Source organism: Saimiri boliviensis, chromosome 11, assembly GCF_048565385.1.
Source record: "Saimiri boliviensis isolate mSaiBol1 chromosome 11, mSaiBol1.pri, whole genome shotgun sequence".
Lineage (NCBI taxonomy): Eukaryota > Metazoa > Chordata > Mammalia > Primates > Cebidae > Saimiri > Saimiri boliviensis.
This window is the reverse complement of record NC_133459.1, coordinates 70,633,522-70,658,320: the sequence shown is the minus strand read 5'-3', so window position 1 is coordinate 70,658,320 and position 24,799 is coordinate 70,633,522. Positions and strand designations below refer to the sequence as shown.

The window sequence follows — 24,799 nt, the reverse complement described above, 5'->3', positions numbered from 1 at the left end:
CAAAAGCAAGGCTCACAGAGTTCTTGGTTATTATGAAGACTGACACAGAGATATTGAAGGGGTATATTTTAGAGTATTGGAGAAAAGAAATTTTCTATTGGTTATTTTGCTATGTAGTGTTCACTTCTGTAGAATGCTGCTGAGAGGTTAAGATGGAGATGATAAAAATCCTTTAATATGGAACCATGGAGACTGTTGATAATTTTATGACAAATGTTAATATATTAGATGGTATGGTAAGGTATCAGCTCAAGTAGAGAGATTTAGAGGGGATAAAGAAATAATTTTTATTTCGAATTTGGGAGCTATTACTGTGTTTTAATGATGAATTGAAATGATATAATGGAGATGAGGATATTAATGACATTAGGTACTGATATTATCATTGTAGAATGGAAGCCTCTTTGAAGAAAGTGTGGGAGGGGCAGATCTAGACCACAGGTGAAGGAATGGGATACAACAGTCAGGAGAGGATGAAAAAATGGGATGAAAAATATGGTAAGCTTACAGGTGGATAGTTAAGAAAGCCATTTTGTATTTGATGGTTTGTATTTTCTAAATATTATATACAGTGGAGACATTAGCTTATAAAAGTTAAGAAAAGATTGTAAGTGTTTGAGGAAAGCGGACAACTGCTGCCTTCATAGCTACCTACAAAAGGGGAAAAAGTATTGCAGTTGAAAAAAGTATAGCCTGGTTCCTTCCTACCTCTCCAGTCTCAACTTGTATCAATCTCTCTCCGGGCCACAAAGCTTCAGCAGTGCTCATTTTATTTCAGTACTTTCTTTCTGTCTATGTAAAGTACATGTTTTTAGCCAATTGGGGGCTTTAGAAGACTAATTGTTTCATAAAATACTTTTCTATTCAACCTCCACAATTTAGATGTCAGCAAAAATGTTTCCTCATGAGGGAGGCATCCTAGGATGTTTATAAAGTCCTCTCTGAGGATTTCCTATATATCATTAGTCTATTTTACTATTTTTCTATTAATATGCCTAACAGTAGTGCTCAATATACATTTGTTCAGTCAAGAAATAGCACTTAGAACTATCTGATATTTTCCTAATGCTTACTTCTTTACTCAGCTTTTGTGCGTCCTTCTCTTCAACCCCCTTAAATTATAAGCCCCATAAAACCAAGGTCTGTTTTAGATTTTTCAGTCATAAATCTAGCACCTAGAACAGCTCCTGTACATAGAACATTAACAATGCACATCTGTTGGATGAATTAATAAAACATAAAAGAATGCAAGCTCATTTTTCAGTAATTTTGTTCAATTTAAAGAGATAACAGTCATCTTAAAGTGATAATGTGGTTTTCTCCAAAAAGATGTAGATCAGGTGCATTGATTATTCAAAGTTAGAAAATTGGTAAGTGAGACTGAGTTAGGGAGTCAAGGAAGTTCATGGTGTTTTGATAGACTAAGTATAATGACTGTGATATAGAAGTTCAAGACAGAAGGGGTAGTAGAAAGTGAAAGACAAGTATGGCTAATGACTAGGTAAGGTCTATATAATCATATCATTTTGTTTTTAACGGTAATTAAACATGCATTTAAAGAACTGAAAAATATGGTTAGAGAGGAAAATATTTGAAATAGAAAATTCAGAAGTGGCACAGTTTCTGGTAAGGACAGGTCTGATTATAGCTCGTATCATAGGAAGTGAATGGCTGAAAACAAGTGAAAGGAATGTTCACTGGAGGTAAAGAAGTAAAGGAACCAAGAGTAAAGGAAGTTAGATGCTTCACTTCCATGAATATCGAACTCATGAAAATGAAGTCAGGAGTAATGATGCAAAGATGATGACTTATACATTGAATTATTCCATTAATAGGAAGAATAACTAAGAGATCAGGATGCAAAAACAAGGAGGAAGGTGTAGTGCAGGCATCCCCAAACTTTTTACATAGGGGGCCAGTTCACTGTCCCTCAGACCGTTGGAGGGCCGCCACATACTGTGCTCCTCTCACTGAGCACCAATGAAAGAGTTGCCCCTTCCTGAAGTGCGGCAGGGGGCCAGATAAATGGCCTCAGGGGGCCACATGCGGCCCGCGGGCCATAGTTTGGGGACGCCTGGTGTAGTGCGTGACTGAATGGAATAGCATGAGCTTAAAAAATAAAAATTTTCTGTCTTTGTTTGATTTTATTTTAAAGGAGGAGAGAATTGAGAAGTTGCAATTGTGACCAAGGCGGACAAATCACTAGTTTCTTTGACTTGATGTACAGAAGCTAGAAAATTAGAACAGAAATAAAACAAAGAAACCTCCACAGACAGGACAACAGTAGAAATGGCAAGAAAGGAGCCCATCAAAGAGAATATTCGAGAAGAGGCTGTGGAGGTAAGGTTGTTGTGGTATATTGTTGCATGAGAATTGTGTTTTGAGGACTGTCTCCATACATTCTTTGGTGGAGGTAAATTAATTTGATTTACTGATGAAAACATTGAAAATGAAACAGAAACTCAATTCTTGTCAGTATTCATAATGACCTTGACTCTAGAATTATAAGTCATCGACAGGTAAATAATTATTATTGCTGAGTCAAAAGTCACTTATTTTGTTCTTGTTTGTTATCTATCTATATCACACCCAACACAGAGTGTAGGGAACCAGACCCACATCACCCATGGGTACCCCGAGTTTGGTGGCAACAAAGGATTGAGAAAAAGATTAAGAGTGAAAGTGGGACCAGGGGGCCATCACTTATTACAGAGGCAGTGAAGGCCCCGAGCTCTGATCTCTCACACTATTTATTGGTGGAATGATGTTGGGGAGAGGGTGATGTGATGGAAGGATGAATCAGTGAGCCAGAACTGGTGTGTCATTCTAAACATTGATAACAGTGGCAGTCTGGGAGTTTCACAAAACAAGAACATGTGGTTATCTTTAGCCTGTTATCTACGTGCAGCTGGTGGAACGCGGGCCTTACAAGGAGCCTACAAGTCAGGTTATGTCTTAGTGCTATGAAGGGGTTTTACGTCCTTGAGCACAATATTTATGGTAACAGAGCCTAGGTCACCCTGTGCTGGAACATGAGGCATGGAGAAGTCTGCCTCCCCAGAGGCCTCCTGCAGTTTGCTGTGGTTTTTTTGTTCCCAGTTTATATGTTACTCATAACTAATTTATGTAGGTACTCTGTAAGTCCTATCTCCTTTGCTGCTTCCCCCAACAGAGAATATTAATGTTAGGTAAAAAGTCAGGCCTCAATAAGCATTTGTTCAATAAATAAATATGACTTACTATTGTCTATTTCTTGATTACTTATTCCTTTACTTGTTAATTCCACTGGTGGGGACAGAAATCACCCTAATTAGTATCAAAATATAATTTTTCAGCTATTTTCAGATGGGAATAACTCCTTCTTATATAACAGATGTGTCTTTGCTTTTGGATATCTGTGCCTAATTTTACTAAAATTGCTATCCATCATCAATTCTAGAAGCCCATGGCATCTTGTGACATTTGAAGATCAATTGCTAATACAGACAATTATGAAAAGCTTTGTTTTAATGGACCTGTAATTGGTATTGGTATTTTCTACTTTTAAAAGTTACTTAGAATATTTCAATTAATTGTTTTCAATCACAATACATAGCAAAGTCTGTCCCTATTTTCAGAAAATTGTTTAAGTATTTATCTGTAAAAGAACCATTCTTAAGGTTTTGAAAATTTGAAAATTGAGAACTATTTATTTTTCTGAGTACAAAGAGGAAAAATTCTACTGAGCTTCTCTCTAATGCTTTCTCTGACATGAAAAGTCTTCTTTATTATTAAAAGAAGCTTTAAAAATGATAGTCCACAGTATTAAACACCATTCTTGTGTATATGAGAAAACTAGCCTAGTAGAGCTTTGGGTTCACAGATTTTTTCAGTTACATTTGCTGTAGAAGAGTGGATTACATTCAAAGTATAATTGTTTATAGGCTTTGCTGTGATATGAAATCCTTGTTTCTATTAAGAATCAAACTTTAAAAAAATATAAAGAGTATACACACTTATCATATGCAAACTTTCTGTTGCTATGATTTAAACACAATAAGATATAGTGAAACAAACAGAAGTGGTGAGGTTTTAATATTGAGTACATTATTCCACTCTTTTTTTCAAATAGGTTTTGATTGCCAGGCACTACCCAAAGAGTATAGTAACACAATGTAGGAAAATGGAGACTAAGTTTCTGTCTTTGAGGAATTTACAGTTTATTAAGGGATACAAACAAATTGGAAAGAAAAGAAAAGAAAAAAGAAAGAAGGAGAGAAAGAGAGAGAGAGGAAGAAAGAAAAAGAAAGAAAGAAAAAGGAAGGAAGGAAAAAGAAAGGAAGAAAGAAAATCCAATTTTGATATGATAAATCATAGGGATGCTGCTTGTTTGGGTTGCAAACACAACACAGGTTGCTCAGTTAAATTTCAATTGCAGATAAACAACAAACAGTTTTTAGTGCAAGTGTGTCTCAAATATTATGTAGGAAATATATAAATATGCTAAATCAGGCAATCTTAGCACATGTAAGAAAGGGATCCAATCTAAACTTCTTATATAAGGGATCCTTCACCAAAGACATAATATTCAAATTGAAGAGGAGGTTAGCCAAGTGATAAGTGGGGAATGTAGGTACAGGGAACAGTACATGCAAATATAACCTCATGTCATGATCTTCCCGTTTGTCCCCCCAAACCCCAAATTCATATATTGAAATCCTAACCTCAATGAGGTAGGGCCTTTAGGAAGTGGTTATTTCATGAGGGCTCCACCCTTATGAATGAGATTAGTGTCCTTATAAAGGAATCCCCAAAGAGACTCCTCACCACTTCTACCATGTAAACATACAAAAAGAAGGTGCAGTTTCTGATACAGAAAGTGGGCCCTCATCAGACACCATATCTGCCAGTGCCTTGATCTTGAACTTTACAACCTCCGGAACTGTGTGAAATAGATTTTGGCAATTTATAACTTCTTAGTTTGTTATTAAAGCAGTCTAAATGAACTAAGGCAGACCAGGAGGTAAAAAAGGGTAGACTGCATTTGGAGGACTACACTATGTGCAGTAGGTGTATAAGGAGAGGGGCAAAACAGGATATTGGAGTTATGCGGGGCTCAGCCATGTGTGGAATCATAAGTATGGTGAGGACATTTTAATTTCTCCACATATAATATTTTTTCTGATTTGTTGCTAGTATTATTACTTGGGTTACAGCTGGTAGTATAGCTTTAATTGGAGAGGGTCAGAAGAAGTTTTGGAGTCAATAAGGAAAATATAGAAACAGTGATTGTTTAAACAGGAGAGGTGGCAGCAGAGTCAAAAAAGAGAATTGTGCAAATTCAGGATCTGTTTAAGGTTTAGTATAAATAGGACTTTATAATTGATCAGCTGGGATTAATGAAGTAGAGGGAAGAGTCAAAGATAACACCTGAATTTCTAACTTCTTATATAGAATAGGCAAGTTTGAAATTCTCTTAGCCAGGCAATATGCAGTTGATTCTTAAATAACAAAGGTTAGGGATGCAAACCTCCTCCTACAGTTGAAAATTCATGTTTGACTTTTGACCCCCCAAAAACTTAACCATGAATAACCTACTGTTGATCAAAAGCCTTATGGTAAAAATGAACAGTAATGAACACATTTTGTGTATATGTGTATTATACTGTATTCTTAAAGTAAGAAAAAGAAAATGTTGTGAAGAAAAACATAAGAACGAGAAAATATATCTACTCTTCATTAAGTGGAAGTGGATCTTCAGAAAGGTCTTCATTCTTGTGTTCATGTTGAGTAGATTGAGGAAGAGAAAGAAGAGGAAATGCTGATCTTGCTGTCTCAGGGGTGGCAGAGGCAGAAGAAGTGATGGAAATGGAAGGGGAGGCAGAAGAGGGAGACATACTTAGTAAAATTTTTATTGAAAAAAAGCTACATGTAAGTGGACCTGCACATTTGAAATTCATGTTTACGGATCAACTGTAGTATGAAATATATGCTGGAGGCAGTGGCAGTGTGATGGGGAGAGGTTTAGAGAGTGTGAGGAACATAATCAACATCCAAGAGCAAATTTTTAGCAGAGTGTTTGTTATATGTCCAGAAGAGACATCTTGACTTTAGCAATAGATTGGGAGTATTGGTTGTTCATAGATAGATGTTTCTCAAAGTGTTATTGCTGAAGACATGCATCAAAATCACCAAGGGTTTATGATACAATTCCTGGACCCCAACTAAAAGTACTAAATCTAACTTTATCACAAACACCCAGATGGTTCTTGCACACACTGAAGTTTAATTATTCCTGATAGAGATGATAGATGAAGGGCTGTACCTAGATAGTATCACTGAGGGATAGTATAGCGTGACAAACATACAGAGTTCAGATGATGTGGAGTACTACCAAAAGACATTGAGTCGCTAGGGAAACTTAGAAGACGCTACCTATGAAATCACACACACACACACACACACACACACAAACACAAACATAAGGATGGTATCAGGGTAACTAAGGTTATAGGGTTTCAGGTTTACATGTTTTAAATGAAAGCTCATAAAATAACTGTACTAAATGTTTGTATCTTTATGATGATCTACACTCCATAATTCAGTGATTGATGGCTTAACCCCTATATCTCCAGTGCCTAACACATAAGATATATTCCTCGATTTTTGGTTTAATAAATATTTAAACTGTGGTAATGGCAAACTGTGTAACTTGCCATAAATGATATTATTTCTATTATTTCAACTAGAATTTATTTTGAGGGAGAGGATACATTTTTAAAATAACTGTAAACCTTTCTATTAAATATCTGAGATAAATGTTTTCCACTTTACATTTTGTTCACACATAAGTATTATCTAAGAAAATTTTTTTATTTTAAATATACATATTTGGAGTTAGATTCAAATAGCATTTGGACTGGCTAAAATTGTCATATGTTCTCAGTAAAATGGAACTGTTTAGCTTTTATTCAATAAAAAAGAAATTATTTAATAAGATGCTAATACTATCACAATGATTTATCTCTACTTTTTTATTTCCTTGTTGTAATAAATCTCTACACTGGAGATAAGTGTAGCAGCATTTCAGATATGTGTTAGATGAGTTGGCATATATAACCCAAGGCTTTATATTTTGAAACACTTATAGGATTCAATTTTTAATGGATAAAAAAAAAGATTAAAGAAAAAGGCATAAAATGGCTCTACACATTGTATCTCTGTCAGTATATTAATGCACCTAGCTTTTCAGCATCCCCCATTTCAATTTTGATTTGGTCACTCAGTGCTGTTTAATTTACCACTTCCATTTTTAAATTCCTTCTTGCTTTTTCATTGCCCAGTGAAAGTTTGATTTGTATTTACCCCATTATTTAGCACATAAAATTGTAGCCTGCAACAATGACATAAATACAAAGAGGCTATAAAGTTATTGCAATAAATATTCTGGATATTGCAAGAAAAGACCTCCTGTGCTGAGAAGGAATATTCATGTAAATGAAACTTCCCTATATATTAGTATTTTAGTCAAAAGAAATGACTTCCCCCTCCTCAGGTGAACAGTCTGAATCTGCATTTAAATGGAAAGAAGAATTCTAATTCAGATTTCAGCTACTGGAATCAACAAAAAAGGAATCAGGTGTAGGCTGAAAAGTCTCTTTAATGTTCTATTAAACCATACATACCTGAAAATTCAGATCTAATCAAGTACATCATATTAATTCTCTCAATGAAATTTCTAGTTGATATTTAATTCAGTCTTACACACTCCTAAGAATAAAGTGCTTAAAAATATTCATTCTAATCTCATTTTTATACACTTATTTTAGATTTCAGTATATGAAGAAAAATAATGTGTCTTTTAAAGTAACCTTATATATGAATTTGATTTCATGTGTAATTTTTCATAACACTGTAAAATCCTCTAGAAACATTTAAAATAATAATAATAATAAACCTCATGTGAAGAGCCTTATATAAGATGCCATTTATGTTTATGCTATCAATATGCTTACTTCTAACTCAAACCGGCTATCAATCAATATAGAAATTATCCCTAACTCATGAAACTTCTACAAGTATGTAAGTTCCATGAAAGTTGAGCTACTTTGTCTTTTTTACCACCCTATATCTTGTTCCAATAAGAGAATATTGTAACTTAAGCACTCTGTATGATAGAATAAACGAATCAATTAAATTGTTCAGTATTTTTCCAGAACATTCCCAGGAAATCTAGCTCAGAATGTTCCCAGAATTCAAAATTTTAAAACTGACGCTGAGTCTAGTAAATCATTATGTATCAGAATTCAGAAGTAGAAAAAAACTTAAAAAAATAGTTGATTGGCTGTGTGTCTTTCTCTCACAGAATCGAAAGCCCCTCCCTGGCAGAGGCAACATTTTGTAGAACTCCATATTTTTCACAAAGCACTGAGTACATAGCATAGTGCTCAGTATTTCTTGATTGAATCACATTTGACATTAGTGACCGCCTCTTCTGGGGTCTCACTTTTATAATAACATCCATAATTACCTTTCACGATCTTTGAACATGCTGTCCTTTCTCCCTGAAATATCTGCCCCACTGTTCTTCACTTGGTTAATGCCTAATCAAGCCACATTAACACTGCATCCTTTGGCAGAGACCATTTTTAAATGTTATTCTCTATTTTCACAGTATAGACTTGCTAGGAAGTGTAGACTTGCGGGGAAGAATATGCTCATCCAGCTTCTCTATTTCCTAGCCCACTTGCATCTGTGAAGCACCTTGGTTTCTTCATACACACAATAGCTCAGCTTACATGGAGCTTACATATTTCTAGAAGTTTTATGAGTTGGGGATAATTTCTAATCAATTAATAGATGGTTTGAGTTAGAAGTAAGCATGTTGATAGTGAGCCCGCATAGCCAAGTCAATTCTAAGCAAAAAGAACAAAGCAGGAGGCATCACACTACCTGACTTCAAACTATACTACAAGGCTACAGTAACCAAAATAGCATGGTACTGGTACCAAAATGGAGATATAGACCAATGGAACCAGAAAAGAGGCCTTGGAGGTAATGCCACACTTGTACAACCATCTGATCTTTGACAAATCACACAAAAACAAGCAATGGGGAAAGAATTCCGTTTAATAAATGGTGTTGGGAAAAATGGCCAGCCATATGAAGAAAGCAGAAACTGGACCCCTTCCTGACACCTTACACTAAAATTAACTCCAGATGGATTAAAGACTTAAACATAAAACCTAACACCATAAAAACCCTAGAAGAAAATCTAGGCAAAACCATTCAGGGCATAGGCATAGGCAAGGACTTCATAACTAAAACACCAAAAGCATTGGCAACAAAAGCCAAAATAGACAAATGGGACCTAATTAAACTCCAGAACTTCTGTACAGCAAAAGAAACAATCATTAGAGTGAACCGGCAACCAAAAGAATGGGAAAAAAAAAGATTTTGCAATCTACCCACCTGACAAAGGGCTAATATCCAGAATCTAAAAAGAACTAAAACAGATTTACCAGAATAAAACAAGCCCATTCAAAAGTGGGCAAAGGATATGAACAGATACTTTACAAAAGAAGACATATATGAGGCCAACAAACATATGAAAAAATGCTCATCATCACTGGTCATTAGAGAAATGCAAATCAAAACTACATTGAGATACCATCTCATGCCAGTTAGAATGGTGATCATTAAAAAATCTGGAGACAACAGATGCTGGAGAGGATGTGGAGAAATAGGAACATTTTTACACTGTCGGTGGGAGTGTGAATTAGTTCAACCATTGTGGAAGACAGTGTGGCAACTCCTCAAGGACCTAGAAATAGAAATTCCATTTGACCCAGCAATCCCATTACTGGGTATATAGCCAAAGGATTATAAATTGTTCTATTATAAGGACACATGCACATGAATGTTCACTGAGGCACTGTTTACAATAGCAAAGACTTGGAACCAACCCAAATGCCCATTGATGATAGACTGGATAGGGAAAATGTGGTACATATACACCATGGAATACTATGCAGCTATGAAAAATGATGAGTTCATGTCCTTTGTAGGGACATAGATGAACCTGGAAACCATCATTCTCAGCAAACTGACACAAGGACAGAAAATCAAACACTGCATGTTCTCACTCATAGGCAGGTAATGAACAATAAGAACACATGGACACAGAAAGGGGAGCATCACACACTGAGGTCTGTGGGGGGGGGAACTAGGGGAGGGACAGCAGTGGGTGGGGAGTTGTGGAGGGATAACATGGGGAGAAATGCCAGATATAGGTGATGGGGAGGAAGGCAGCAAACCACATTGCCATGTATGTACTTATGCAACAATCCTGCCTGTTCTTCTGTTCTTCACATGTACCCCAAAACCTAAAACACAAATATATATGTGGATATGTCACTTTTCAGGTAAAGTGATTATAAATGTGTGTCTTCCCCTCTCCTCTTTCCCTATCTGTAGGCTGGATTCAGAGGAGTTGAGCTTTTGGGAAATAGCCTGGCCATAAGACAGAAGGAGCTTGTATTTCATTTGAGTATGATCCACCAGTCAGAAAATACTAATTATACTTCATGTGTTCAAAGGTAAATATTTATTGTGTAAAGTCATTATATATATTGCTGTTGTCATTATAGCAGCTAGTGTTACCTTAACAGATAGACATCCTATCTTAAGAACATCTTCTAAATCCCTCCTATCAAAGGAGATTTAAGTACATGAAACAGACTCCTGACCAAAGTGTTAATCTAGAAGGACATTGTGCATAAATGGAATCATATAAATTGGAAGGAAATCTCCTCTCAGGGAGAGTACTATATGTATGTGGAAGGAATTCTTCTTAAAAGCTGCTTTGTGTGGGGGCAAAGGGATGCTACATACAGACATTGTGCACAAGTAGCAAAGGTTATTAAAGTGGCCTGTTAAGAATGGTCTGATTAGTTACATATTCCTCTTTTGTTGGGAAATGCAGATTTTGGGGTGAACTGAGTTGCTCAACAATTGCAAAACAGTACAAAACAATGCTCCTTTAAGCAGCCCTTTCCAAACTAACCCTGTGTAGCACTCAGTCTTGATGAAGGTTACCTACTGAGTAAATATTTTACAATCACTTTGGAAGGTGTGCCAAATTTTTAGCCTGCCAAAGCATTCATTCATCTAAGTTGGACCTTAGTTTAGATATTCTGTATGCTACATCTGTCACAATACTATTATATGTATAGATATGTGCATCTTCTGTGTAAAAAGAAATTTATAATCAGCATATAGCATAGTTTATGGAACCCAGTGTGTCCTGAAATATTTGTTTATTGATTAATGAAAATATGGGGATCTATTCCACTGTTGTAAAGGTATATATACTCTCATGATTGTGGAGTTTTCTAGCCTGTATTTTGTCAATTATCACAACAGTCATCATATTACACATCTGAAAAGGCCTATATAAGCATCAAAATTATTTTTGGACGTGAATTTAGAGAACACATTCTTCTACAACCAAGAGAGTAACTATGGTTCATTTTAGTGTCATCACGACACTAAATGATATCTATCTGTCTATTATCTATCTATCTGTCTATCTATTATCTATATAGCTATCTAACTATTTAGAGGCAGGGTCTTACCATGTTGCCCAGGCAAGACTGCAACTTCTGGGCTCAAGTGATTCTCCCACCTCAGCCTCAAATGTAGCTGGGACTACAGGTGTGCACCATTGCGCCCAGCCTACTATATGTTAGTTAATTAATTAAAAGGGACACAAGTACACATGTTCATAACTAAAGAAATAAAGCAAAGAAGGGATACTAATTGGAATTAAAGTAAATAGAAACTGTTGCTTACTTAAAGAAGTAGACTGCAGTGGGAAGCAATGTCATATAGGGCTTAATTATATGGTCTTTTCAGCAATAGGTAGACATTTTATGGTGCCCTGGCTCTTGTTTTCTATAGCCTTCAGAAAATTGTATACTTCCTCAGTTTATTCACTTTCCCATAAGAATAATAGTACTTGTTTCCTGGTGCTTAATGAGATTAAAATGAGATAATTTAAGTTCTTGGCATACTGCATACTACCCTATAAATTATCAATACATTTTATCCATAATTAATCTCATTTACTGAAGACAATTTATGGACTTCCTACAAAACTCTATGCTTAAATGATTTATGTATTTGAAATAAGTATATATACCCTTAGCCTTTTCCTCATAGCAATCATATATGAGTATATGTATACGTATATAAAAATAAAAATGATATGTTTATAAAATGGATTTTTCTTGACCCTCACAATATATAAACTCATTTGCATAAACTTGCAAGATGCTTTCAAATTTCCGTTCTGGAGAAAATGAGAAATTAAGATAGCACATCTGTTACAGTGACCTATGCTAAAATAGATGGGCTACAGACTAGATTGCTAGCTCCACTTTTGCCACCAGTGCTAACCATATTTGAGCAAGTTATTTAACCTTCCTAAGCCAGCTTGCTCCTCTAAAAATGGCAATCAAAGAGATAACTCTTCAAAATTTGGCTTAAAGCAAACACTGATATGAATGTTTTTAAAGTGTTGTCTGAATATAAAATGTGGAATAACCCTAAGCCATCATAAACAGCCTCAACTTTTAAGAGCATATGTTTCCATTTCTAATTGCTATCTGCTAGGATGATTATCAGAAAAAGAAAGTTGATTAATTAATTGATTGATCGCTTTGTTACATTAATCTAGAAGTGGGAAGATATAATTTTGTATCTCACCTGAAAGACATCGACATCAAATCCTCTTCCACTTTACAGTGCAAAAGTGTGCCTATATTAAAAGTGCCTCATTTACAGGAAAAAAAAAATAGCTTCCTGCCAAAAAAGAGCAATGTAACATAATTACTCTTGGCTTGGAAACCTACTATTAGTTTATTCAATGACATTCCCAAATAGTGCTGGAAGAATTTGACAGGAAACATTTTTGTTAGAAAAAAAATATCTTTCAGTTTTATATATTATATAGACACAGAAAAAAAATGAATGGTGGAAATAAGCCTTCATTTAACAGTGACTACTTGCCACATAAATTCCTTAGATTTCATGCCTTTGATTCTATTTTGGGTTACAAGTAAGTGGTACACAATATAAAAATATTTTCCAAAATAAAATCAGAAACTGGCACAGTGGAGCTCTTCTGCTAGATTATATAGCCAGTTACTGACCCATTCCTATGGGGCAACTAAATAGTGTCTCATTTAAGGGAGGAGCAAGTGAGACCTGTAACACTCACATCTGGAATGACCCAGCATCTAGAGTGTAGCATTACTATCTGGAAATGATTCAATATCTAGAGTGTAGTATAAAATGACAATAAGCTCTCTGAAGAATATGGTGACAGTTCTCAAAGGTAGAAAAATAATAAAATAAATGCATCAACATGAGGTTCTTATAGCATTCCTGAGAAGCACATTGGACTGTTAACATAGAAGTTTGTAGTTCAAGCCTGTAAAGGGACACTATCTCTTCATAGAAGAAGTCCAAAATACTTAAATTTTTAGATTTGGAGGTCATGGAGCCATTGATTTAAATCTGATTTTATATCTTGTTAATTATGACTTTGGGCAATTAAATTAACTTTTCCAAGTCTCATTTCCTCATATGTAAAAAGAAAATAATAATAGCACCTAACCCTTGAGTTATGGAAGTTGAATGATTGCATGATAAAGTATTCTCACATGGATGGTATATCAATGAGTCCATTTCTGGTGGGGCCAGGAGATGCAAAACTTGCTTGGAAAAGCCTAATTGCAGGACTCTGAGAAGAACTTAAAAAGTAATGCAATAAACCTTAATAAAGTGGAATATGTGAGGATACGTAAGTGGGGATAATCTATTTGAAAGAATATACCTCAGGTCTTGCCCAGTAAATTGAAACTGCATATTGGTTCACTCTTGCAAACAGCAAAATTGTAAAACCTTAGAACCCAGAGATAGACTTATCAGTGCCTTTAGATAATATATTCAGCATTAGGCCCCAATGCTGACATGTCCATTATCCTCTCCAACATTTTTGTAGATGGCCTAAAACCAGAAATGGTAGATTTGGTATGTAAACAAAATACTGGATGGCAGATCACTCTATTATGCAAAATTCAGCCTTGGCTGAATGTACTGAAGATAATTTAGATAGTACAAAACAACTCTCGAACTAAACTTACAGATTGCAAAAAAAAAGCAGATGAATGTAAAATTCCCATAGCCTTAAGAACCAGTAAAAATCTCCTATTCAACAAGACCTTTGCTGGGTTTGTAAGCAAAAAGGCAACTGAAACATTAATTGCTTCATCTTAGTAAAAATGAGAAAAGAACTAAATAAAAGTTTCTAAATGTTATGTAAGGGACTCCAAGGGAGACTGTAGCACACAATTTCCAATGATTCTGTTAAACCATCAAAAAGAACCATCTCTAATAATAGAGAGGCAGAAGCAAAACTTTCTAAATAGCATGAGTACTATTCTGTTCTACCACTATTTTTGTGACTTTCTTATCTTATGAATTTTCAGACTACTGGAGTGTTAACATTTTCAAATACTCCTAGACTGTCCCCATCACTCAGCATGTGACAATAACTCTCAGCCTTCCCATGAGTCAACATTCATTCTTCCTTTGTGATAACATCCAAACAAGTTTTATTATTGAGAGATTCCTTTATGGTAGCTTTCAAATCCAGCACCTTCTAGATGTACAGTTTCCTGAAATATCTGAAATCTCTTGTATGTGACACATGCATCATACACTAATAGTTCAAGTGGATGTTTATTTTTTCATTCCTGGTTACTTAACCCAATCACAACTTGAAGCACTACTTGAGGCTCCTGGTACCTTCTAAACCAAGGAATATACTGGTATCTTGAAATTATTAGGTGCTGATCCCTTCTAAGCAATAAATGATTTATCTAATCGTCTACCCAGTCTTGCCCAATATCCTTTGAAAGTTAAAACAAAAGATAGTCTGGATCTACCATGGAATGTTTAGCAAAAAGTTATCTTTTTATTACTCTACTAGCCTTTGTAACACAACTGTGTTGCTCATTAAAAAAAAAAAATTCTCGTATGCATAGATACATGTTTGTGCAAGATTTGTGTATTGAAACCAAAATTGTGATCCACTATTTTACAGTGGTTTCAAAATCAAGTATGAGTTTGTTCTGAGTACTATCTAAATCCATCTACTTTAGTGTTGTGTACTTGTGCTGTGTCCTTTTACTGTTCCTCTAGATTTGAACAGTCACTATTTGTTGGCCCTGTTATAGAAAAATCAACAATATTTCAGGTCTATTATATATCAATTATTTACAGAAGCCCCCTCTACTTCTCTCAATCAAGACCTAAAGAGTATAAAATTTCATCATGTACAATGTATAGATGATCTTCATTTAAACCGCAAAAGACAAAGATCTAAGATCATTTCCTTCTATTTATTGAAAGCATTAATCCAGAAAAGGCATAAAGCCTCCAAGAGAAATTGCCATTCTACCAATGAAAGTTTCTTTATCACATGATATATTCTAAGAAGGGAAATCTCTAACCTCTGACAGAATACACATATCTGGAATTTTTCTAGATCAACTCCAAAAGGCGAATCTGGAATTTTTTATGACTAGCTAGGTATTTCAGGTAATGTATGTAATTTTTTTTTGAAATTGCATAATTAATCCTTGAATCCTCTCTAGGGGAGAAAAAAAAAACACTAAAAAGTCTTTGGTAAGTTAAATAATGCCAATGTCAACAAATACCAACTTTGGGATTGCCTAATTATCACATATCCTTTTCATTTTTGACCATTGCTATTCTAGTCAGACACTGGATGTACACTGACACAGCATATTTTCCCTCACCAAAAACTGTGGTAGCATATAGTAGATTTAGTTATCGGGTCCCTATATAATTAGTTGGCTTTCCTTGCTGTGCAGACAGCCATTAACAGAAAATAAGAAATTCTCAGTTAATTGGCTTACCTCCTATGAAATGTTGTTGCCTTCTCTTTTTATGAATCACTATGCAGTGTTATTATCCTAAACACAGCAATACTTCCTCTACATAAGGAGGTGTTTTTACTCTACTTTAGGTAACTATCAAAGTCTTTTCTAAGCTTTCGAAGAATTCTTATAAAAACCTTTATGTAATTTTATTTGTTCATGTTACCTACTTGAAAACATATTCTGAATGTGTCATACATGCTATGGTAGCTCAGATCTACGAATTCAGCCCAAATGACTGAGTTGATCATTGTCACATGGGTTTACCATCCATTTGTTAAAACATGTATAAGCACACCATTACCCTACCCTCTCACTAAATCCAGGAGAAATCCTAAGATTTAAAAGTAGATCATTTTAAATTAGGAAACCACAGTTTGCTGCAACATCTCCATATTCCTTTTTCCCACTCATTAACATTTTTATTCAGTTGAGAAATATTTCCCGATCATCCACTTTCTATCACTGTTGAAAGCTTCAGAATATCTATGAAAGGGAACTTAGGTCTAAAGGACTATATTTAAGTCCTTTGTCTGCTCAGCAAGATGACCAGTCTTACATAGGGGCTCTCCTTATTTGGGGTGGCTCAAAGTATATAATAGCAATCATGGATGAGATCATGGAGGTATTGAATTTTACCTCCTTGTCACTCATCTTTGCCAACACTATATGCAATACTGAATTTGGTTTAAAAAGGTGAATGCAACAGAAATATTCCAGGCCCATGTGGCATTTTCCATTGCGTTTTCAAGGCCCCAGGTTAGTTGTCACACCCGGAGACTTCCAAGATTTCCCGAATTTCCTAACATGATATTGTCACCAAAGGACTAGTCAATAAAGAGTATTCAGCCCATCTCTTAGCCTCACTTATCACACCATGCCCTATTAAAATAGTCTGAGTATAGACTACATTTATTTTTTCTGTAACCTGCTCAGGATGCATTCTAGGAAAAAGGCTGAGATTTGCTAATCTCTTGTTGCTATCCCTGGAAATATGCCCTCTGAAACACCCTGACTGCTTTCACCCAGCCTCTCCTATGCAGAGAACGTACACATATCTAAGAACATTTATTGAGGATACTTTTATAAATGAAAATCTTCTACTACTCTGTAGACTTGTTAATGATTTTTAAACTTAATTTTAGCTAACAAGAAATATTCACTGTATGTTAGAAATCAACTCTATGAAAGTAATTAGAAAGTCGTTTTGACTTGAAAAAGTAGTACATTATTTTACAAATTCACATTACATTAATTCTAAATAAAAAGGAATGAAAGAGCTTTTTATGAATCAAACATTAATTTAGAAATCTCTACATGTACTTAAATAAGAGTTTACAAGCGTTTGATCTTAAATCAATGACAGAATCCAAACAAACCCTTCATTTGAAACTGAGAGGTGAGATCTGAGGCCTAAAATATTTATTTATAAAATACATCTTAAAAATAATCTGATGAAAGGAGTTGAAGAACGTCATGAACTAAGCCTACAGTTAAATATATGACATCAGGAACATGGTAGGAACTTATAAAAAATAACTTAGTCATGTAGTTGGTATAGTTTTAATGGATCCCTATTAATTCTCCTCTTTAATAAAGGGAAAATCTACTCATTTTAGCTCTAAATCTATGTAATCAGGAAATGATTGTGGTTACATTTTGTTTTATGCTGGTGAAGCATCTCTACACCAAGTATACTACATCACAGAAATATTTTTCCTGTCATTTACTGAGTGATAAATTGCTAAGCAGCTCAAATATGATCTCCATTCACCACCCAAAGTGTTACTAAAATCATTATTGTAAGCATACATGTAGGAATTTAATGTTTTCCTTTGAAGGTTAAAGCAAAAGTAGTTCTGATGTTTTCTAGTAAAAGACATGGAGGAACTTCAGTTATCTCAGAATATAAGACAGCAAAGACTTTCAGTTTATTCTTAGTCTTCTAAGATACTCAGGGAAAATGGAAAGGGAATGAGGGATAGATAAATTATGTTTAATTGTGTTCAAACTTGTGGTTCGGGAGTTCAATTTGTAAAGTTACATGCCAAAATGTGTAAAAGTATTTAAACCAGTATAGTGTTTGATAGAAGTAAAATGTCTCATTTTTTCCTACTTTTTCTCAGAGATCACTGAGCTGGATTTTCATAATTTTTTTCTAGTTCAGAATAACATTATTCATATGTAAATTATTCTGATTCAAGAAAAACAAAAAGATTAGAAAAGACCTCTTTTTGCCCCAGGGAATAGGATAACTCTAAATGTTTATACTTGATTCTATTTCTTCTCTTTTATTTCAAAACTAGCTGGTAGCCACATTGTTATTTAGTTATCCAATTATACTGCACAAGTAGCTTTATGGGAATAGATATTTTAAAAAGCTCCTCATTTATAAATACATTTTCACCTACAGATATATTTACAAAAATGCATATTTACAATCAATGATCCTAAATCTGCACATGACTAAATTCCATGGTTGCCCACAGTGTGTGTTTTCTCACTGACGTACATATCTATATTCTATAATAAATAATAAGAACCAATTTATAAACTTTTCTAGTAGATGCTGCATATTTTTAAAAAAATGTATGCTGGACTATTATTGCCTTTCATTTGAGAGGGAAGATTCCTTTTACTCTAAGAAAATGGGCTTCTTTAGGTTGAACATTATCATTATTTTCTGTTCATTTAGATTTAACTGGAAGAGACTTTACACAAACACATGCCTGTTTGCTCCTAAAGATCACTGTCATATTATAATTCTAAACAAAACTTCCGTTCCTGATGGATTAGTCCAGATGTGTCCCAAACCTGTCACAAACCAGAAAAGGTTAAAGATCATGTAATTTCTGTGTTGGACCCTCTGTCAAGTCATGTTTACTGTCACCAAAAGGTTAGGCTAGAGAAGAAAAAACTCAGGTTGATGAATGGTGCTGAATGCATGTCAATGAAATGAAAGAGATGGTGTGCACCTGTTTTCACCAGTAATAAGCCATCCAGGTTTTGCCCTGTCACTTTTAGTGTCCTAAAGCACATCGTATTTATATCTGGATCCTGAATACACTAAGGCACTGGGACTATAGAAACCGAAAATTCATAAATATGTGACCTGCCAGTTGTTTGAAGATGTGGGTATTTTCTTTTGTTGAGGTCTAGCTCACTTCCCTGGATATTACCATCTCCAGACCTTTTAAAATAAACAGCTAAAATTATGTTGGGTTCTTTTGTAAGAAAATGGTAGTAGGAGGAAAAAGCGAAAACCAGAAACAGCAAAATTTATTTTATTATTATTTACATATATAATAAATGTGCTATAATACAGAGATTTTCAAATACAGACCAAAATAGTTTTTCATCTCTTTATACCTTGGTTAAGAATTTTTGCAAAACAATGGAAAAAATACCCACAATATTCAAACACTTTTTTTGTGCAGTCATAACTATACAGTGAAATGGTGAATTTTAAACTACAGGTCTCCAACTAAGCCAAGCCTATCCTTGCACGATAGAAGAGAAACCAGATTATGATGTTGGTAATCCTCACAGTCTTAAAAAAAAAAAAAAAAAAAAAAATCTTACACTGTATCAAAATCGTTTCAGGTAAATTGGGCCAGAGAGAAAGTCTACTTTTTAAAAATTTGGAAGGGATTTGAATTCTGTCTGAATGACTAACCAGTACAACAATTAATAGTATAATATAGCAAAGTACACTTCCTTCTTTCTGCCTTCTAAAGACATGCATTTTCCTTTTATGTGCCTGTCCTGAAGGACATTACGCTTTTTCTCTTTACACTCTTCCTGGAATGTCAAAGACTCTTCTTTTGTCAAATATCATTGTATATAGATAATACTCGGTTTTATTTACTCACGCTTTGACCTTTCTCTTGAATTCACTAGACTGTATACTTTTCAAAAAGGTGTTATATTTACTGAAGTACAGTACCTTGCACAGTTCCAGGGGTAAGATAACCTCTGAGTGGGGAACAAATTTTGAGTCAGGGTTATGTTAAGAGTTAAAGCGAATTAAAAAAAGAAGGCATAATTATGACAAAAATTTCATCTGGGAACTGGGGATGGTTAGAACAGAGTGGGAATCTAGGCTGTCTGGGTATGATAAGCAGGACTTCTAGTTATATACCAACGGTCAGGAGGAAGACAGAGAAGGAACAGGGCCTTTCAAAGTTACTGCTGATAGGAGGGAATGGGGTTATCTCATGCCACCCAATCTTAGGAAATGGAAAGCATAGCTAATTTGTTAGGATTATGAGAAAACTGGATTTAATACTGAATGTGCATTTTCTTTCTTGTAGGTGAGGAGTGGTACTTCAAAAGTATTTAAGTGACTTACAAATTTAAAAAATACTACTAAGTATTATAGTAAAGTTCTAATACAGTATATCTGACTTGAATGCCAGTTTAATTTCTTGTCACATGTAAGTGGTCCTCAAATTACAGTTGCTGGACCAGTAGCAGCAACATCACGTAGGAAACTGTGAGGCATACAAATTGTCAGGCCGCAGCACAGACCTAATAAGAAGGTCTAGGAGTATAACACAAGAATCTATTTTTTTAACAAGCTAATCTGGTGAATCTGATGTATGCTAAGGTCTAAACTGACTGCTATATATCATCCTGCAGCAAATATTCATTGACAGCCTCAAGGTATTTAGGGTACAGAGATAAATAAAATAGGGGCTCTGCCCTCGTGCTACAAAGTATGGGGATCCAAAGGAGGAGAATATAAAATAATACTTTTAACAATTTCTTTCATTACAGAGTGGTTCATTACAGTGGTTCATTTCATTACAGATAGTGACAGAAGGAAGTTCTAGGCAGAAGAGTGTGGGTCCCCAGCAAACCCCCACCCTCAGGCCTGGAACCTTGGCCCAAGGTGAGAACATACATTCTTGTTTTCACTCTCAAATGTTGCCTTTTCCAAAGCCACCCATGGTCCACCCTGCCCCTGCAACCTGTGCCCGTAAAAACCTCAGGCTCCATCAGCAGAGGGAGGAGAAGAGGAGAAGCAGCTGGACATTTAAGACTACAGTTGGACGTTAGAGAGAATCAGCTTGGCTTCACAGGGATGGCTTAATGGCATAGCTTCAGAAGTTTACCTCAGACCTCTGTCCACTTTCCAACTCCCCTTCTCTCCCACTCTGAAAGCCACTTTCTTTGACAATAAAAGTCCCTGCATTTACTATCTCCAATTTGTTCGTATGACCTCATTCCTCCTGGATGCCAGACAAGAACTTGAGTATGGGTGTAAAAGGCTGTCATGCTGACCCTCCATTGAGCTGTCAACACTTAAGCCATCTGTGTATAGCAAAGCTAGAAGAGACTGTAACACTCCTTCTAGGGCTTCAAGGACCACAGGCAACCCCCTAGATGCTGCTGTGGGGCCGGTACATAATTCTTTCCTGCCAGTGCCCCAAAGCTATCACCTAGGCTCCTGCACCCGCACACTGGCCTGGTCCCTCCCGTGAGGGGCTGAGTGAAGCAGGTTTGAGTGAGCACAGTTCGCCCCTGCCAGCACCTATGCACTCAAGTTCCCACCCACGAAGGGGTCAAGGAATACTTCCTGCTTCATGTATTATGTACCAATCCTGTTAGGAAACTAATCTTCTTGTTCCATTTGATAGATGAGGAACCTGAAATGCAATGACCAATTAAGTTACCAAAATTTATATAACTGACCAATAATAGGAATCAGAATTTTTCCTTTTTGTTTAATACTAAAATGGGCTTAGGTAGTGATATGGTTTGGCTGTGCTCCCACCCAAACCTCATCTTGAGTTGTAACTCCGACAATTCCCACTTGTCATGGGAGGAACCCAGTGGGAAGTGATTGAATTATGGGGGCAGGTCTTTCCTGCACTGTTCTTATGATAGTGAATGGGCCTCATGACATCTGATGGTTTTAAAAATAGGAGTTTCCCTGCACAAGCTCTCCACATAAGATGGTACTTACTCCTCCTTGCCTTCCACCATGATTGTGAGGCTTCCCAGGTCATGTGGAACTATAAATCCAATAAACCTCCTTCTTTTGTAAATTGCCCAGATTTGGGTATGTCTTTATCAGCAGCATGAAAATGGACTAACATGGTAAATTAGTACCAGTAGAGTGGGGCACTGATGAAAAGATACCCAAAAATGTGGAAGTGACTTTGGAACTAGGTAACAAGCAGAGGTTGGAACAGTTTGGAGGACTCAGAAGAAAATGTGGGAAACTTGGGAACTTCCTAGAAACTCACTGAATGGGTTTGACAAAAATGCTGATGGTGATATGAACAATAGGGTCCAGGCTGAGGGGGTCAAAAATAGAGATGAGAACTTAATGGGAACTGGAGCAAACTACTCTTGTTATGTTTTAGCAAAGAGACTGGCAGAATTTTGCCCCTGCCCTAGAGATCTGTGGAACTTTTAATTTGAGAAAGATGATTTAGAGTATCTAGTAGAAGAAATTTCTAAGCAGTAAAGCATTCAAAAGGTGGTTTAGGTGCTGTTAAAGGCATTCAGTTTTATAAGGAGCAAAGCATAAACATTTGGAAAATTTGTAGCCTGACAATATGATAAGAAAAGAAAATCCCATTTTCTGAGGAGAAATTCAAGCCCTCTGAATAAATTTGCATAAGTAACGGGGAGTTAAATGTTAATCCCCAAGACAATGCAAAAAACGTCTGCAGGCCATGTTAGACATGAAGGGCTGTCTTCAAGGCAGCCCTTCCCATCACAGACCCAGAGGCCTATGAGGAAAAAGTGGTTTAGTGGGCAGGGCCCAGGGTACCCATGTTATGTGCAGCATAGAAACTTGGTGCCCTGTGTCCCAGCCATTCAAGCCATGGCTGAAAGGGTCCAACATAGAACTCAGGTTGTGACATCAGAGGGTGTAAGCCCTAAACCTTGGCAGCTTCCATGTGGTGTTGAGCCTGTGGGTGCACAGAAGTCAAGAATTGAGGTTTGGGAACCTATACCTAGATTTCAGAGAAGGTGTAGAAATGTGTGGATGTCCAAGCAGAAGTTTGCTGCGGGGGGCAGGCTGTCATGGAAGACCACTATGAGGGCAGTGCAGAAGGGAAATGTGGGGTCAGAGCTCCCACACAGAGGCCCTACTGGGGTATACACTAGTGGAGCTCTGAGAAGAAGGCTGTCATCCTACAGACATGGTAAATCCACCAACAGCTTGCACTGTACACCTGGAAAAGCCACAGACACTCAACAACACCTGGCAAAGAAGATCAAAAAAGCTTTAGGATTTGACTGTCATTCTGGATTTTGAACTTGCATGGGGCCTGTAGTCCCTTTGTTTTGGTCAATTTCTCCCATTCGGAAAGGCTGTATTTACCAAATTCTATACCCCCATTGTATCTAGGAAGTAACTAACTTGCTTTTGATTTTACAGGATCATAGGTCATAGGTTGAAGGGACTTGCCTTATTTCAGATATTGGACTGTCGACTTTAGAGTTAATGGTGAAATGAGTTAAGAATTTGGAAGACTGTAGGCATGATTGGTTTGGAAATGTGAGGACATGTGATTTAGGAAGAGTGGAATGATATGGTTTGGCTCTTTGTCCCCAATCAAATCTCATCTGGAGTTGTAATTCCCACAAGTCTCATGTGTTATAGGAGGAACCCAGTGGGAGGTGACTGAATTATGGGGGCCAGTATTTCATGTGCTATTCTCATAACAGTAGGTCTCATGAGATCTGATAGTTTTAAAAATAGGAGTTTCCCTACACAAGCTCTCTTTGCCTGCTGTCATCCACATACAATATGACTTGTTCTTTCTTGCCTTTCACCATGATTGTGAGGTCTCCCAGGCCATGTGTAACTGTAAGTCCGATAAGCCTCTTTGTTTTGTAAATTGCCCAGTTTCAAGTATGTCTTTGTCAGCAGCGTGAAAATAAAGGTAGAATCTCTCTTCAGATCAGGGCACAACTCTAAGCATGTTTATTATAGGTGATAGCTTAAGATTATGCAACAATAAAGATAGTATATATTTTATTGTGTTTTCCACTCCCTCTCCCTCCTTCTTTGATTGCGAAGCAATCTTTGGGCAAGGAATGATAAAATAAAAACTTCAGCTGAATTAAATTTAAAGGAGTTTAATTGAGCAATGAATGATGCATGAATCAGGCAGCCCCCAGAATCACAGAAGATTCTCAGAGACTCCAGTGCAGCCATGAAGTGGAAGATTTATAAACAAAAAAAAAGGAAATGACATACATAAATTGAAGTGAGGTATAGAACAGCTGAATTGGATGCAGCTCAGCATGTGTGTTATTTGAACCCAGTTTGAACACTCAGCAGTCGATGAGCAGTTGAAGTATGGTCACTAGGATAAGGCAACACCTAGCTATTGTTACAGGTGCACACTAATAGTTAAGTTTTCAATTTTTTCTGCCTATTAAGCTGGTTTACGGTTCATCCACAGGGACTCAAATATAGAAGTTTGGAGTCCTTCTCAGGCCCAGTTTAGTTTGCTTTAACAGGACCCATGTATGTCAGTGTGTGACATTGTCTTCTATTTTTCTTTTTTTTTTACATTATTATTTTTCTTTTTTTTTCCTTTAGTCTTTGGCAGCAGGAAGTCATTTTTTTACATTATTAAATATCCTCAAAGAATGATAGTTCAAGGTCAAACTAATTACTTTATGGTAAATATAAGCTGCTTAATAAATTATAACTCATGATTTAGATTAGACATAATATATTCAATCCATAATATCACAGTACTACAGCTACAGAAGAGATTTTTTTAAAGATTTTAGCCAAATTTACAAATTTA

General features: G+C 36.0%; 1 long non-coding RNA gene across 1 annotated transcript in view; it reads right to left on the bottom strand.

The window, feature by feature from the left end:
• The window catches only part of LOC141580273 (uncharacterized), a 339,498-nt gene that overhangs the window by 134,938 nt on the left and 179,761 nt on the right, over window positions 1–24,799 (bottom strand). The gene's annotated exons all lie outside the window — the stretch shown is intronic.